General features: G+C 39.6%; 1 long non-coding RNA gene across 4 annotated transcripts in view; it reads left to right on the forward strand.

Annotated features, from left to right (window-relative positions):
- Nucleotides 1–14,272, forward strand: part of LOC130361769 (uncharacterized) — a 93,410-nt gene that overhangs the window by 2,899 nt on the left and 76,239 nt on the right. The gene's annotated exons all lie outside the window — the stretch shown is intronic.

The raw sequence follows: 14,272 nt of genomic DNA on the forward strand, positions 1-14,272 counted from the left end.
TGAGCCGGCAGCACTAGGACCACGCAGACTGCATTGCAGTCCCCATAGATGGCAATGCATTTCTGAGCAGATCTCCAAAAAGATCCACCCAGAAATGCATTGCCATCTATGGGGACAGCAATGCAGTCCGCTTGGTCCTAGCGCCGCCGGCTTGATCTCCGGCAGAAATTCTGCCCGGAGAATCCGCAGTGTGAACCCAGCCTAAGGGATAGATTAATTGCAGATTTTACCTGTATTTCTGCACAGATAAAATCCACAGTAGTGAACAGTGCCATGCATGTGGATAGGACTTTACATATCTCATCCACGTGATGTGGATTTTTTTTTTTTTGTGGAAAATTCAGGTTAGATTATTAACTGCAAGGGTAAGTTCACATAGGATGAAACTCCACAGCGGAATAGAGCAGCAGGCAAGTGATTGAGAATTTAAATAGTCACTTTTGTTTCAAAATAACTCCCCTCCATTTGATAGCCTGTATAGTATGATTCATAACATGCAGTATTTTTTGGGGCATGTCAAACGGCGGGCCAATGGGCGGAGTCAAGGGGGCGGCAAAATTAGTTTTTGCCTAGGGTGGCAAAAATCCTTGCACCAGCCCTGGATGCCAGGTGCCATCTGTTATTATTAGGCTCAGTCTGTCTCTAGTAACAGGAACCAGGACAGAACACAGGAAATAAGGGCGAGGCTTAACTACTGCTATGTGCAGGAGAGAAATAATCTGGGCTGTGTACCAACAATCTGTGATCCTGTCTGCCTCCTCCAGAGAATCCACACTGCAACAAACTTGCTACATATGTAAGTAAATTACACTACTGCTTTCTACAGAAACAACATATGTTACAATGTGTCACTTTGGCACATGTTCCTCCTCTTTCAAAAACCTAGTTGAGCTACTCAGCTGGTCTTAGCACTGCGATGTTTAATACTTTCACCAGTGACCGATCCCCTGGATAACATCTCGAGGCAGAACCAGGATAAAGAGAAACAATTTAAAGAAAAAGTTGCTAGGAGCAATGACAAATAAAAGTTTGTGTAGAAGGAGGCAGCAGGCCAGGAAGATTCAAAAAGTGGAACTATAGGTTTATCAGAAGAGATGTAATCAGGGGTAAAGTCCTGGGGGGAAAAAGTGTGGGATTTTCACTTAAGAGGTGGTCCTTCACAATTCCAGCTAATGGGAACTGAGTTCCTGCTGAGGAAAAAGTGCAGGAACTCAGTTCCCATGAATTCCTGCAGGATTTGAGCCCTGGATGTAAAACAAGCCAGGGTAAGGAAGATCTAGGATGCAGTACAATGGAGTAATGGAGATATCATATGTGTAGTCAGACAAGCCAGGATAAGGTTTTGGAGGTCAGGTACAGTTAGGATGCAGTAGCATTGAGTGTTGGAGTAATCAGAACTTTAGTAGACAAGCCAAGGTAAAAAAACAAAGGTCAGGCAGAATGGGTACATCTTGAAGTAGTCAAAAGCAGAGAGCAGAAATGTTGGCATCAAAACAGGTCAGTAAGGCTAAGTTTCCACTTGTTTTTTTCTGGCAGTTTTTGGAATACTTCCACTGCAGTTTTTGAGCCAAAGCCAGAAATGTATTCAAAAGGTATAGGACCTATAAAGGAAGGACTTACACTTCTCCTCCCTTATGGATCCACTTCTGACAAAAACTGTTCAGTTCAAAAACTGCAGTGGCAGTATTCCAAAAACTGATGGAAAAAAAAACAAGTGGAAACTTAGCCTTAAGGTTACAGACCAAAAAGCAATATAATACAGCCCACAAGCCAAAAGAATAAATAATCCCAATAACTGTCAAAGAGGTTAGTAGAAAATACTTTTAAGAAAAGAAAATAGTAAGCAGGCAAAATATAGATCTTTTATATCGTATGGGATTCATATTTAACTGTAGGTTATAACAGAATGGCACAATCATAAAACAAAACATGACATCAAATAAAAAAATGAAATGTAATGAAAGACCTTTGAGTTTGACCGGCCACATTACTGTAACACCGCGCATGCCCTGCTCAGCGTAACTTCTACCCTGGCTAAGAGCAGCAACAGCCATAAGGAACAGAGCACTGGATTCTGGAAAATTACGTTTATTAGAGAGTTTATTGAATTGGACAGTTCAAATATGAAATAATGAATTAAAGGGGAATTCCAATCATTTTTTTTTTTAAATAACTATGCTATAGAGGCTGTAAAATGAGTGTAGTTCATAATATAGTGTCTGTACCTGTGTTTGATGGCTGGTCTCGCAATTCTTATGTGATCTTTGCTCCGATGTTTATTTTTAACATCATACAAAATTAGTGTTGTCTTAGGTTACAGTGCGGCCTGAGACATTACATCACTAATCAGGTGTTAACAGGAGCCTATCTGCTTCAATGGGAGAAGCGACCGCTGGGTGGGAGGGAGATCATTCTCCACAGGGCTTCAGGGAATTGTAGCTCTGGTGTGCTGCAAAGGGTGGGGTAACTGATGTGTGGGAGGCAGAAAAGTGAACTCACACTTACAAACAAGGGATCATGGGACTTGTAGTTGAAGGGAGGGAACTCCAACAGGAAATAGCCATTTCACAAAAAGAAAGTAGCAGCATAATATTGGAGTCACAACATAGCCATTTAGCTCCAAGACAAGCACAGATCCTTCCTAAGCATGTCCATTACTTTCTGGCAGGTACGGACTAAAATCACCTTATGGTGGAGAACCCCTTTAAAGCTGTTTAGTTCCTCAATACAGAATAAATGGCATTTAGCTGCTGCTAATAGTGGTAAAACTAGTTATTTCATTTAGGCCACTTTCACATAGCAACCTTTTGGTCCACATTTTGCATCAGTATTTGGATGCTAAAACCAGGAGCGGGCCTAAAGCATGAAAGAGGTGCAAAATTCTGATCAAAATAAGGGGCGTTACAGGGGGTTTTCAGGTCTTTTGTATACATGGCCTGTGCTAGTTAGGAAAAATCATCAATATCAAATGTGTGGGCGTCCAACTCCTGGGTGCTACAGCCTCTTTACTAACAGACAAAGCTCCATACATTTTGTAGTGGCTATACCTGTAGTACATGTAGCTCAGTTCCATTCACTTGTGCTGCAAAGGCTACAAAACATATGGCGCTGTGCCCGGTGACCAATGAAGAGGTTGTAACAGAGACTCATCAACTAGGAGCCATACCTCTACAACCATTTGACATAAAAGGGGTTATCCATCAATAGAAAAACAAAGCTAATGTCTTCCAAAAAAAAAAGAAGCTCTGCACCTGTCAGCAGTTGTGTTTGATATTACAACTTGGCTCCATTTACTTTAATGAAACTGAGCTGCAAAACCATGCTAAACCTGAGGACAAATGTGTGGTGTCTAGGTGGTGCAGGTAATAGTGTAGGGTATGTTGGTATTAACCCTATGTTGTCGTGACGCCAGGATGTGGTTTCCTTAGATAAATGGTCCTACCACCAACCATCCCAGAAAACGGTAGGGAGAAATAATTGAATGTCCACAGCAGATATTTGATGAAAACGGAATAAACTTTACTGCATATTTTATGCAACTGCAGTTAACAGAACAGTCGTTGTATAGAGGCCCGTAGTTCAGGTTCCTCACAGGTTTGCTGGGACTTCTGAATACAATGAGCTTTGATTTGCTAGCCACTGTGCTACTGATTTGAAGATAATTGAGTTGCAGTAGTCACACAGGATTTTAGTAGTTTTGAGCTGGATAACTCATGGTTTAGTGGCTGCGGAAGATAAGGCTTCAGGCCTAGCTTGAGTTGATGAATTGTGTTGAGATGTGCTTTCTCTGATAGTCCGGCTGGAAGTGAGAGAATTTAGTGGCAGCAGTCCCTTATATACTAAGAGGGCGGGACAAAGCTCATTGGTCAGCAGAACCTGTCAGTTCTGACCTAAGGCACTATGGGAATGTCACATGACCCAAAGGTCCTTAAACCATAGCATAACAAAAATTAAAGGCACGCAGTGACTCTTAGGTCCTATACATAGGTATCCTATAAGAATTAAATATATAAATATACACATTAAATATCAACATATTAAGAGGCGACTAGGGGTTAGCCCTTCAGGAGAGCCCATTATCATGGAGGGACTCTGGCTGAGGGGACTCCAGACAAAATGGACAGGACATGTCCTGTACCGGGACACCACAAATGTGCCACAGTTTTATGAAAAAATTTACTTTGATTTTCTAATACAGTAATCCCTCAACTTACAATGGCCTCAACATACAATAGTTTCATCATACAATGGTCTTTCCTGGACCATTGTAACTTGAAACCAGACTCAACATACAATGTTACTGACAGTCCAGATCTGTGAAACATGTCAATGGCTGGAAGAACTGACCAATCAGAATGGGCATTCACTGGTAAAACACCTGTATTACTAAAGTGCATGCACTGACTGGCTGTCTGGTAGCGCCCCCCTACAGTACTGGCTGGTACTACATGTTCTGTACTATTTTTTACCTGTGCCAGGGTTATCTGCTCCATTGGACACCAGGTGAGGGCGGCTTCATGTTACTTTTTTAGGACATTGCATGTACTGTACAGGACCCTGAAGAAGCTCCTGTCCTCTACATAGACAGTGATTTACAGCTCCCAGCAGATCTTTCTTACTTTTATATGTAAGGACTTGTTTTATCTGTATTAGTTATCGACTTATTTTTCTTTAATCCTCACTTTTTCCTATTTTTGGATTACATTTTGGTGGCTTTAGAACCAATTACCAGGTATCTATAGAGTTATAGTCTCAACATACAATGGTTTCAACATACAATGGTCATCCTGGAACCAATTAATATTGTAACTTGAGGGACCACTGTATTGGATAACCCCTTTGGGTTGGAAGTATCTGGGTACAAATAACCTGCTTGCAACATGTCCTAAGGGGAATAATACTGGGAGAGTCACTGGGTGTACTTGTAGATCATAGACTACAGCATAGCATGCATTGTCAGGCAGCTGCTTCTAAGGCCAGAAGTATATTGTCATGTATGGACTCGGGGACATAATACTACCCCTTTTTAAAGCATTTTTGAGACCTCACCTGGAATATGCTGTTCAGATTTGGGCACCAATTCATGAAAGGGACATTCTAAAGCTAGAAGGGTACAGAGACGTGCAACCAAACTAATAGGCGGCATGAAGCATCTTACTTACAGTCATTGCCGTGAATGTTGGCTCCCCTGAAATTTTTTAAGAAAATGAAGTATTTCTCACAGAAAAGGATTGCAGTAACACATGTTTTGCTATACACATGTTTATTCCCTTTGTGTGTATTGGAACTAAACCAAAAAGGAAGGAAAAAAAGCTAATTGAACATAATGTCACTCCAAACTCCAAAAATGGGCTGGACAAAAGTATTGGCACCCTTAACTTAATATTTTATTGCACACCTTTTGGAAAAAATAACTGAAATCAGTCACTTCTTATAACCATCAATAAGCTTCTTACACCTCTCAGCCGGAATGTTGGACCACTCTTCCTTTGCAAACTGCCCCAGGTCTCTCATATTGGAAGGGCGCCTTTTCCCAGCAGCAATTTTAAGATCTCTCCACAGGTGTCCAATATGATTTAGATCTGGACTCATTGCTGGCCACTTCAGAACTTTCCAGCGCTTTGTTGCCATCCATTTCTGGGTGCTTTTTGCCATATGTTTGGGGTCATTGTCCTGCTGGAAGACCCAAGATCTCGGACGCAAGCCCAACTTTCTGACACTGGGCTGTACAGTGCGAGCCAAAATCCTTTGGTAATCCTCAGATTTCATGATGCCTTGCACATATTCAAGGCACTCAGAGATTTTTCCCAGAATTATTTTGGCTTACTCAAGTTCATTTTAGCAAAATGTAGTCTTGCCATTTTATGTCTCTATTTCAGCAGTGGGGTCCTCCTGGGTCTCCTGCCATAGCTTTTAATTTCTTTTAAATGTTGACGGACAGTTCGCGCTGACACTGACGCTCCCTGAGCCTGCAGGACAGCTTGAATATCTTTGGAACTTGTTTGGGGCTGCTTATACATCATCCGGACTATCCTGCGTGTACACCTTTCATCAATTTTTCTCTTCCGTCCATGCCCAGGGAGATTAGCTACAGTGCCATGGGTTGCAAACTTCTTGATAATGTTGTGCACTGTAGACAAAGGCAAATCTAGATCTCTAGATCTAGAGATTGTTGATATTTTTTTCTACAATTTTGGTTCTAAAGTCCTCAGACAGTTCTCTTCTCCTTTTTCTGTTGTCCATGCTTAGTGTGGCACACACAGACGCACTATGCAAAGACTAAGTGAACTTCTCTCCTTTTTATCCGTTTTCAGGTGTGATTTTTATATTGCCCACACCTGTTACTTTCCCCAGGTGAGTTTAAAGGAGCATCACATGCTTGAAACAATCTTATTTTTCCACAATTTTGGAAGGGTGCCAATAATTTTGTCCAGCCCATTTTTGGAGTTTGGTGTGACATTATGTAAAATTAGCTTTTTTTTTCCCTCCCTTTTTTGCTTTAGTTCCAATACACACAAAGGGAATAAACATGTGTATAGCAAACCATGAGTTACTGCAATTCTTTTCTGTGAGAAATAATTCCTTTTCTAGAAAAATTTCAGGGGTGCCAACATTTACGGCCATGACTGTATATGGAAAGTGTAAAAAATTGTTTAGCCTCGAGAAAAAACATTTAAGAGGGATATATTCAACTTATTTTAGTATATCAATGATCCATACCAAAAATATGAAGAAAAACTATTTTGGGTAAAGCCCTCTGAAAAGACAAGGGGCACTCCTTCCGTCTGGAGAAAAAAAGGTTTGGTCTCAAGGAGCAACAAAGCTTTATTACTATAAGAACTGTACATTTATGGAACAGTCTACCTGGTCACAGTAGGAACAGTTGAGGGCTTTAAAACAGGATTATATTCAATCCTAAAACAAAATAACATTTATGCTTATGCAGAAATATAGAATCACATCTCCTCCTCTTCATCTTTCTTTTACCTCCTGGGTTGAACTTGATGGACATGTGTCTTTTTTCAACCGTATTAATTATGTAATATCAAAAATGTGTGCCACATCTAAGTCCTGACCTTCTTCAATGAAGCCTTGCCTTCTTTTAGGTAAGCTCTGACACTTTTTTGAGCAAGGTTAAAAAACATAAAAAGTCTAAAAAAAAAATCTAAAACACATAAATTGCATCAGATTTTTGGTGCAGGCAGTTTTCTTTTTCTCCACAGTGTGCACTAAATCATGTTTTACCATCCTTTATTGATCCACACTAATATATATATATATATATATATATATATATATATATATATATATATATGCAGAATCACAAATATCTCAGATCTACATTTATTTTTTAATAATGTATCCAGCAATTCAAATTAAAGATTGACTGTGCCCCCCTATAGGCATGAAGATACAATCTGCTCTAAACTTTTTAAGCCCACGCCCATGTCTTTGCCCTGATGGAGGACAAGAGAAAACAAGTCCTTCTTTTGGCTGCTGTTGAGGGTAGAAGGATAGTAGCTCTCACTTTGACAAGTGCTGTCTGGTAATTTGGCACCTTAAATGTATGTTCTCATAAGTTTTTTACGGGTCTGGCCAGATAAAATGAATACAGAATGAGAGTGCCTGGCATGCTGAAATTCCAAACTTTGGAAGTTTTGCTTTGGGCATTTTGCTAAGTATTATAAAGGAAGTGAAATTTAAAACTGCTATGATAAGCTGGATTTTCCTTTTCCTTTAATAGCCAAACATATGCACATGACATGTGGTTTCCACAACTAATGCAACACATTTCCTAAAAACAACTAAACTGGGTGACCTGGTGGGCAAACGTGTTGAGCCACACAACTATTACAACACTAGAATCTGCCATGCTCGAATGTCTTGAAAATGTCTGAAAAAAATTGTTCACTTTTTTGTTCACTAGATATATTTATTTACACATTTTTTTTTTTAATCTGACTTTGGTTATTCCACATAGTGATGAGCGGCAGGGACCATATTCGAATTTGCGATGTGTTGCAAATATATGGACTACTATTCGTCCTATGTTCGGGAAATTCGCATATTCTCTATGTTCGTATCGAAATTTGCATAGTGCGCATGCGCAATTATATCTTTCACCTAAAAGAAGGGAGGGATCAGTGTCCAGTCTGGAAGTGCCGATATTCGCAGAAAAAAAAAAATGAATATTTGTCATTGCGAAGATATATCACTATATTCTAAATATTCGCGAAATCGCGAAGTGGCGATAGTCACGGTAAAAATTAGCATTTTGGATATTCGCGCACAACACTAATTCAACTTACCACCTTCACAACCTAATTTTACAGGATAGTTTTTGCATGGCTTCATCCTGGACCTTCTCTACAAAAGGTTTGTACATTGCTGTCCTGGGTGTATGGTTTGCTCATATAAGTTGATTATGGTTACGGGTGCATTCACATTCACATTTTGTTTTATATAAACGGTTGCCGTATATGGTTTTCAGTATGATAACTGTAGGCAACCGTATGAAAAAACGTATTCATTGACATCGTATACAAAAATTTAAACAACTAGATGTATCTGGTTCTTGTACGGTTTTGTTCTTGTACATTTTTTCCCCATGCGCAAAAAACATGGTCTACCACTGTTTTTACATGGGTCTGTCTGTTTTTGGGTTCTTTCATAATGTTATAAAAACTGTGTACAGTTTTTATAACATTACACTTGATTCAAAACACATTGATCTTTTAAATACATACGGTTGTTTCAGGTTTTTTGTTTCCTATTTTGCTTTTACCTTTAGGCTAGGATTACTCTTGGTTTTTTTTCTGGCAGTTTTTGGAAAACTGCCACTGCAGTTTTTCATCCAAAGTCAGAGGTGGATCCATAAGGGAGGAGAAGTGTAAGTCCTTCCTTTATATGTCCTATTCCTTATGGATCCACTTCTGACTTTGGCTCAAAAACTGCAGTGGCAGTATTCCAAAAACTAGAGTGGAATCCTAGCCTTAAAGGGGTACTCCGGTGGAAAACTTTTTTTTTTCTAAATCAACTGGTACCAGAAAGTTAAACAGATTTGTAAATGACATCTATTAAAAATATTAATCCTTATTAGCTGCTGAATACTACAGGTGAAATTCTTTTCGGAACACAGAGCTCTCTGTGGCCACCTTTGTCCATTTTAAGAACTGTCCAGTAGGAGAAAATCCCCATAGCAAACATATGCTGCTCTGGACAGTTCCTTAAATGGACAGAGATGTCAGCAGAGAGCACTGTTTTCCAAAAAGAAAATAATTTCCTCTGTAGTATTCAGCAGCTAATAAGTACTGGAAGGATTAACATTTTTTAATAGAAATAATTTACAAATCTGTTTAACTTTCTGGCACTAGTTGATTTAAAAAGAAATAGTTTTCCACCAGAGTAACCCTTTAACCCCTTAACGACGCAGGACGTATATTTACGTCCTGCGCCGGCTCCCACGATATGAAGCGGGATCGCGCCGCGATCCTGCATCATATTGCGTTGGTCCCAGCGCTCATCAACGGCCGGGACCCGCGGCTAATACCACACATCGCCGATCGCGGCGATGTGCGGTATTAACCCTTTAGAAGCGGCGGTCAAAGCTGACCGACGCTTCTAAAGTGAAACTGAAAGTGACCCGGCTGCTCAGTCGGGCTGTTCGGGACCGCCGCGGTGAAATCGCGGCGTCCCGAACAGCTGATCGGACACCGGGAGGGCCCTTACCTGCCTCCTCGGTGTCCGATCGACGAATGACTGCTCCGTGCCTGAGATCCAGGCAGGAGCAGTCAAGCGCCGATAATGCTGATCACAGGCATGTTAATACACGCCAGTGATCAGCATAGGAGATCAGTGTGTGCAGTGTTATAGGTCCCTATGGGACCTATAACACTGCAAAAAAAAAGTAAAAAAAAAGTGTTAATAAAGGTCATTTAACCCCTTCCCTAATAAAAGTTTGAATCACCCCCCTTTTCCCATAAAAAAAAATAAAAGTGTAAAAAAATAAATAAATAAACATATGTGGTATCGCCGCATGCGTAAATGTCCGAACTATAAAAATATATCATTAATTAAACCGCTCGGTCAATGGCGTACGCGCAAAAGAATTCCAAAGTCCAAAAAAGCGTATTTTGGCCACTTTTTATACCATTAAAAAATTAATAAAAAGTGATCAAAAAGTCGCATAAAAATAAAAATCATACCGATAAAAACTTCAGATTACGGCGCAAAAAATTAGTCCTCATACCTCCCTGTACGTGGAAAAATAAAAAAGTTATAGGGGTCAGAAGATGACATTTTTAAACGTATAAATTTTCCTGCACGTAGTTTTTTTTTTTCCAGAAGTGCGACAAATTCAAACCTATATAAGTAGGGTACCATTTTAACCGTATGGACCTACAGAATAATGATAAGGTGTAATTTTTACCGAAATATGCACTGCGTAGAAACGGAAGCCCCCAAAAGTTACAAAATGGCATTTTTTTCCGATTTTGTTGCACAATGATTTTTTTTTTCGCTTCGCCGTGCATTTTTGGGTAAAATGACTAATGTCACTGCAAAGTAGAATTGGCGACGCAAAAAATAAGCCATAATATGGATTCTTAGGTGGAAAATTGAAAGGGTTATGATTTTTAAAAGGTAAGGAGGAAAAAACGAAAGTGCAAAAACGGAAAAACCCTGAGTCCTTAAGGGGTTAAATAACATCAGCCACATGGCCGAAAGGAGTAGGAGGAAGGATCACATGACCTCAGGAAATATCGTAAAGCTTTTTGAACAGTTCTCCAAGCCAATCAGGAGGGAGTATAGGGGTGATGTCAAAGCCACTATAAAAGCCTATGCAAATAGCTTCAGAAGCCATTTTAGAGATAGCAGGTTTTAGGTGAAGATCTCTGTGAGGAACATTAAATGGTGAACAACACAAATGGGAGTATAACCAGACATATATAATAATTATTATAAAGCAGCAGAAAGTGTTTATCTATTTTAATCTGTTTTATTGGAAGTTAAAGGGGGTCTCCGCTGGAAAACATATATATATATATATATATATATATATATAAATATATATATATATAATTTTTTTTTTTTTAAGCTAAACAGATTTGTAAATTACTTCTATTTAAAAATCTTAATCCTTCCAGGAATTATCAGCTGATGTATACTACAGAGGAAGTTCTTTTCTTTTTGAATTTCCTTTCTGTCTGACCACAGTGCTCTCTGCTGACACCTCTTTCTATGTCAGGAACTGTCCAGAGTAGGAGCAAATCCCCAAAGCAAACCTATCCTGCTCTGGACAGTTCCTGACATGGACAGAGGTGTCAGCAGAGTGCACTGTGGCCAGATAGAAAATAAATTTAAAAAGAAAAGAACTTCCTGTGTAGCATACAGAAGCTGATAAGTACTGGAAGTAATTTACAAATCCGTTTAACTCTGTGGCATCAGTTGATTTAAAAAAAAATGTTTTCCAGCGGAGTACCCCTTTAAGCGTGGCAGTTTTTTGTTTGTTTTATGCTAATTGTGAAAAGGCTGTGCATAGAGGGTTTTGTGCACTTTCTAGTACACCAATCCTGTTGCTATTCCCCAAAATGGGAATTATTTTTCAAAGCTTGTGAAATGCCATTGCTTCCACTAGTACATGGATTGCAGAATAAAACTTACCAGGAAAGATTAAGGGTGCGTTCTCACAGGGTGTATACGCAGCGTATTTGATGCTGCACAAAATTTACGGCAGCAGCGGGAAATACGCTGCGTATCCCTTGCTCACTATACACACAGGGCTTTCCAATGGCAGCCCTATGTGTGCAGTGATTTCTGGAGGCGGAGCCACGCATCACAGACACTCCGGCACGCGGCCCCGCCTCCAAAACTCACTACACACATAGGGCTGCCGTCGGAAAGCCTTGTGTGTATAGTGAGCAAGGAATACGCAGCGTATTTCCCGCTGCTGCCATACATTTTGTGCAGCGTCAAATACGCTGCATATACGCCCTGTGGGAACGTACACTAAAAGACCTTAAAGGGGTACTCCAGTGGAAACCTTTTTTTTTTTTTTTTTTAAATCAACTGGTGCCAGAAAGTTAAACAGATTTGTAAATGACATCTATTAAAAATATTAATCCTTATTAGCTGCTGAATACTACAGGTGAAATTCTTTTCGGAACACAGAGCTCTCTGTGGCCACCTTTGTCCATTTTAAGAACTGTCCAGTAGGAGAAAATCCCCATAGCAAACATATGCTGCTCTGGACAGTTCCTTAAATGGACAGAGATGTCAGCAGAGAGCACTGTTTTCCAAAAAGAAAATAATTTCCTCTGTAGTATTCAGCAGCTAATAAGTACTGGAAGGATTAACATTTTTTAATAGAAATAATTTACAAATCTGTTTAACTTTCTGGCACTAGTTGATTTAAAAAGAAATAGTTTTCCACCAGAGTAACCCTTTAACCCCTTAACGACGCAGGACGTATATTTACGTCCTGCGCCGGCTCCCACGATATGAAGCGGGATCGCGCCGCGATCCTGCATCATATTGCGTTGGTCCCAGCGCTCATCAACGGCCGGGACCCGCGGCTAATACCACACATCGCCGATCGCGGCGATGTGCGGTATTAACCCTTTAGAAGCGGCGGTCAAAGCTGACCGACGCTTCTAAAGTGAAACTGAAAGTGACCCGGCTGCTCAGTCGGGCTGTTCGGGACCGCCGCGGTGAAATCGCGGCGTCCCGAACAGCTGATCGGACACCGGGAGGGCCCTTACCTGCCTCCTCGGTGTCCGATCGACGAATGACTGCTCCGTGCCTGAGATCCAGGCAGGAGCAGTCAAGCGCCGATAATGCTGATCACAGGCGTGTTAATACACGCCAGTGATCAGCATAGGAGATCAGTGTGTGCAGTGTTATAGGTCCCTATGGGACCTATAACACTGCAAAAAAAAAGTAAAAAAAAAGTGTTAATAAAGGTCATTTAACCCCTTCCCTAATAAAAGTTTGAATCACCCCCCTTTTCCCATAAAAAAAAATAAAAGTGTAAAAAAATAAATAAATAAACATATGTGGTATCGCCGCATGCGTAAATGTCCGAAATATAAAAATATATAATTAATTAAACCGCTCGGTCAATGGCGTACGCGCAAAAGAATTCCAAAGTCCAAAAAAGCGTATTTTGGTCACTTTTTATACCATTAAAAAATTAATAAAAAGTGATCAAAAAGTCGCATAAAAATAAAAATCATACCGATAAAAACTTCAGATCACGGCGCAAAAAATGAATCCTCATACCTCCCTGTACGTGGAAAAATAAAAAAGTTATAGGGGTCAGAAGATGACATTTTTAAACGTATAAATTTTCCTGCACGTAGTTTTTTTTTTTCCAGAAGTGCGACAAATTCAAACCTATATAAGTAGGGTACCATTTTAACCGTATGGACCTACAGAATAATGATAAGGTGTAATTTTTACCGAAATATGCACTGCGTAGAAACGGAAGCCCCCAAAAGTTACAAAATGGCATTTTTTTTCCGATTTTGTTGCACAATGATTTTTTTTTCCGCTTCGCCGTGCATTTTTGGGTAAAATGACTAATGTCACTGCAAAGTAGAATTGGCGACGCAAAAAATAAGCTATAATATGGATTCTTAGGTGGAAAATTGAAAGGGTTATGATTTTTAAAAGGTAAGGAGGAAAAAACGAAAGTGCAAAAACGGAAAAACCCTGAGTCCTTAAGGGGTTAAATAACATCAGCCACATGGCCGAAAGGAGTAGGAGGAAGGATCACATGACCTCAGGAAATATCGTAAAGCTTTTTGAACAGTTCTCCAAGCCAATCAGGAGGGAGTATAGGGGTGATGTCAAAGCCACTATAAAAGCCTATGCAAATAGCTTCAGAAGCCATTTTAGAGATAGCAGGTTTTAGGTGAAGATCTCTGTGAGGAACATTAAATGGTGAACAACACAGATGGGAGTATAACCAGACATATATAATAATTATTATAAAGCAGCAGAAAGTGTTTATCTATTTTAATCTGTTTTATTGGAAGTTAAAGGGGGTCTCCGCTGGAAAACATATATATATATATATATATATATATATATATATATATATATATATATAATTTTTTTATTTTTTTTTAAGCTAAACAGATTTGTAAATTACTTCTATTTAAAAATCTTAATCCTTCCAGGAATTATCAGCTGATGTATACTACAGAGGAAGTTCTTTTCTTTTTGAATTTCCTTTCTGTCTGACCACAGTGCTCTCTGCTGACACCTCTTT

This window comes from Hyla sarda, chromosome 3 (assembly GCF_029499605.1).
Source record: "Hyla sarda isolate aHylSar1 chromosome 3, aHylSar1.hap1, whole genome shotgun sequence".
NCBI lineage: Eukaryota > Metazoa > Chordata > Amphibia > Anura > Hylidae > Hyla > Hyla sarda.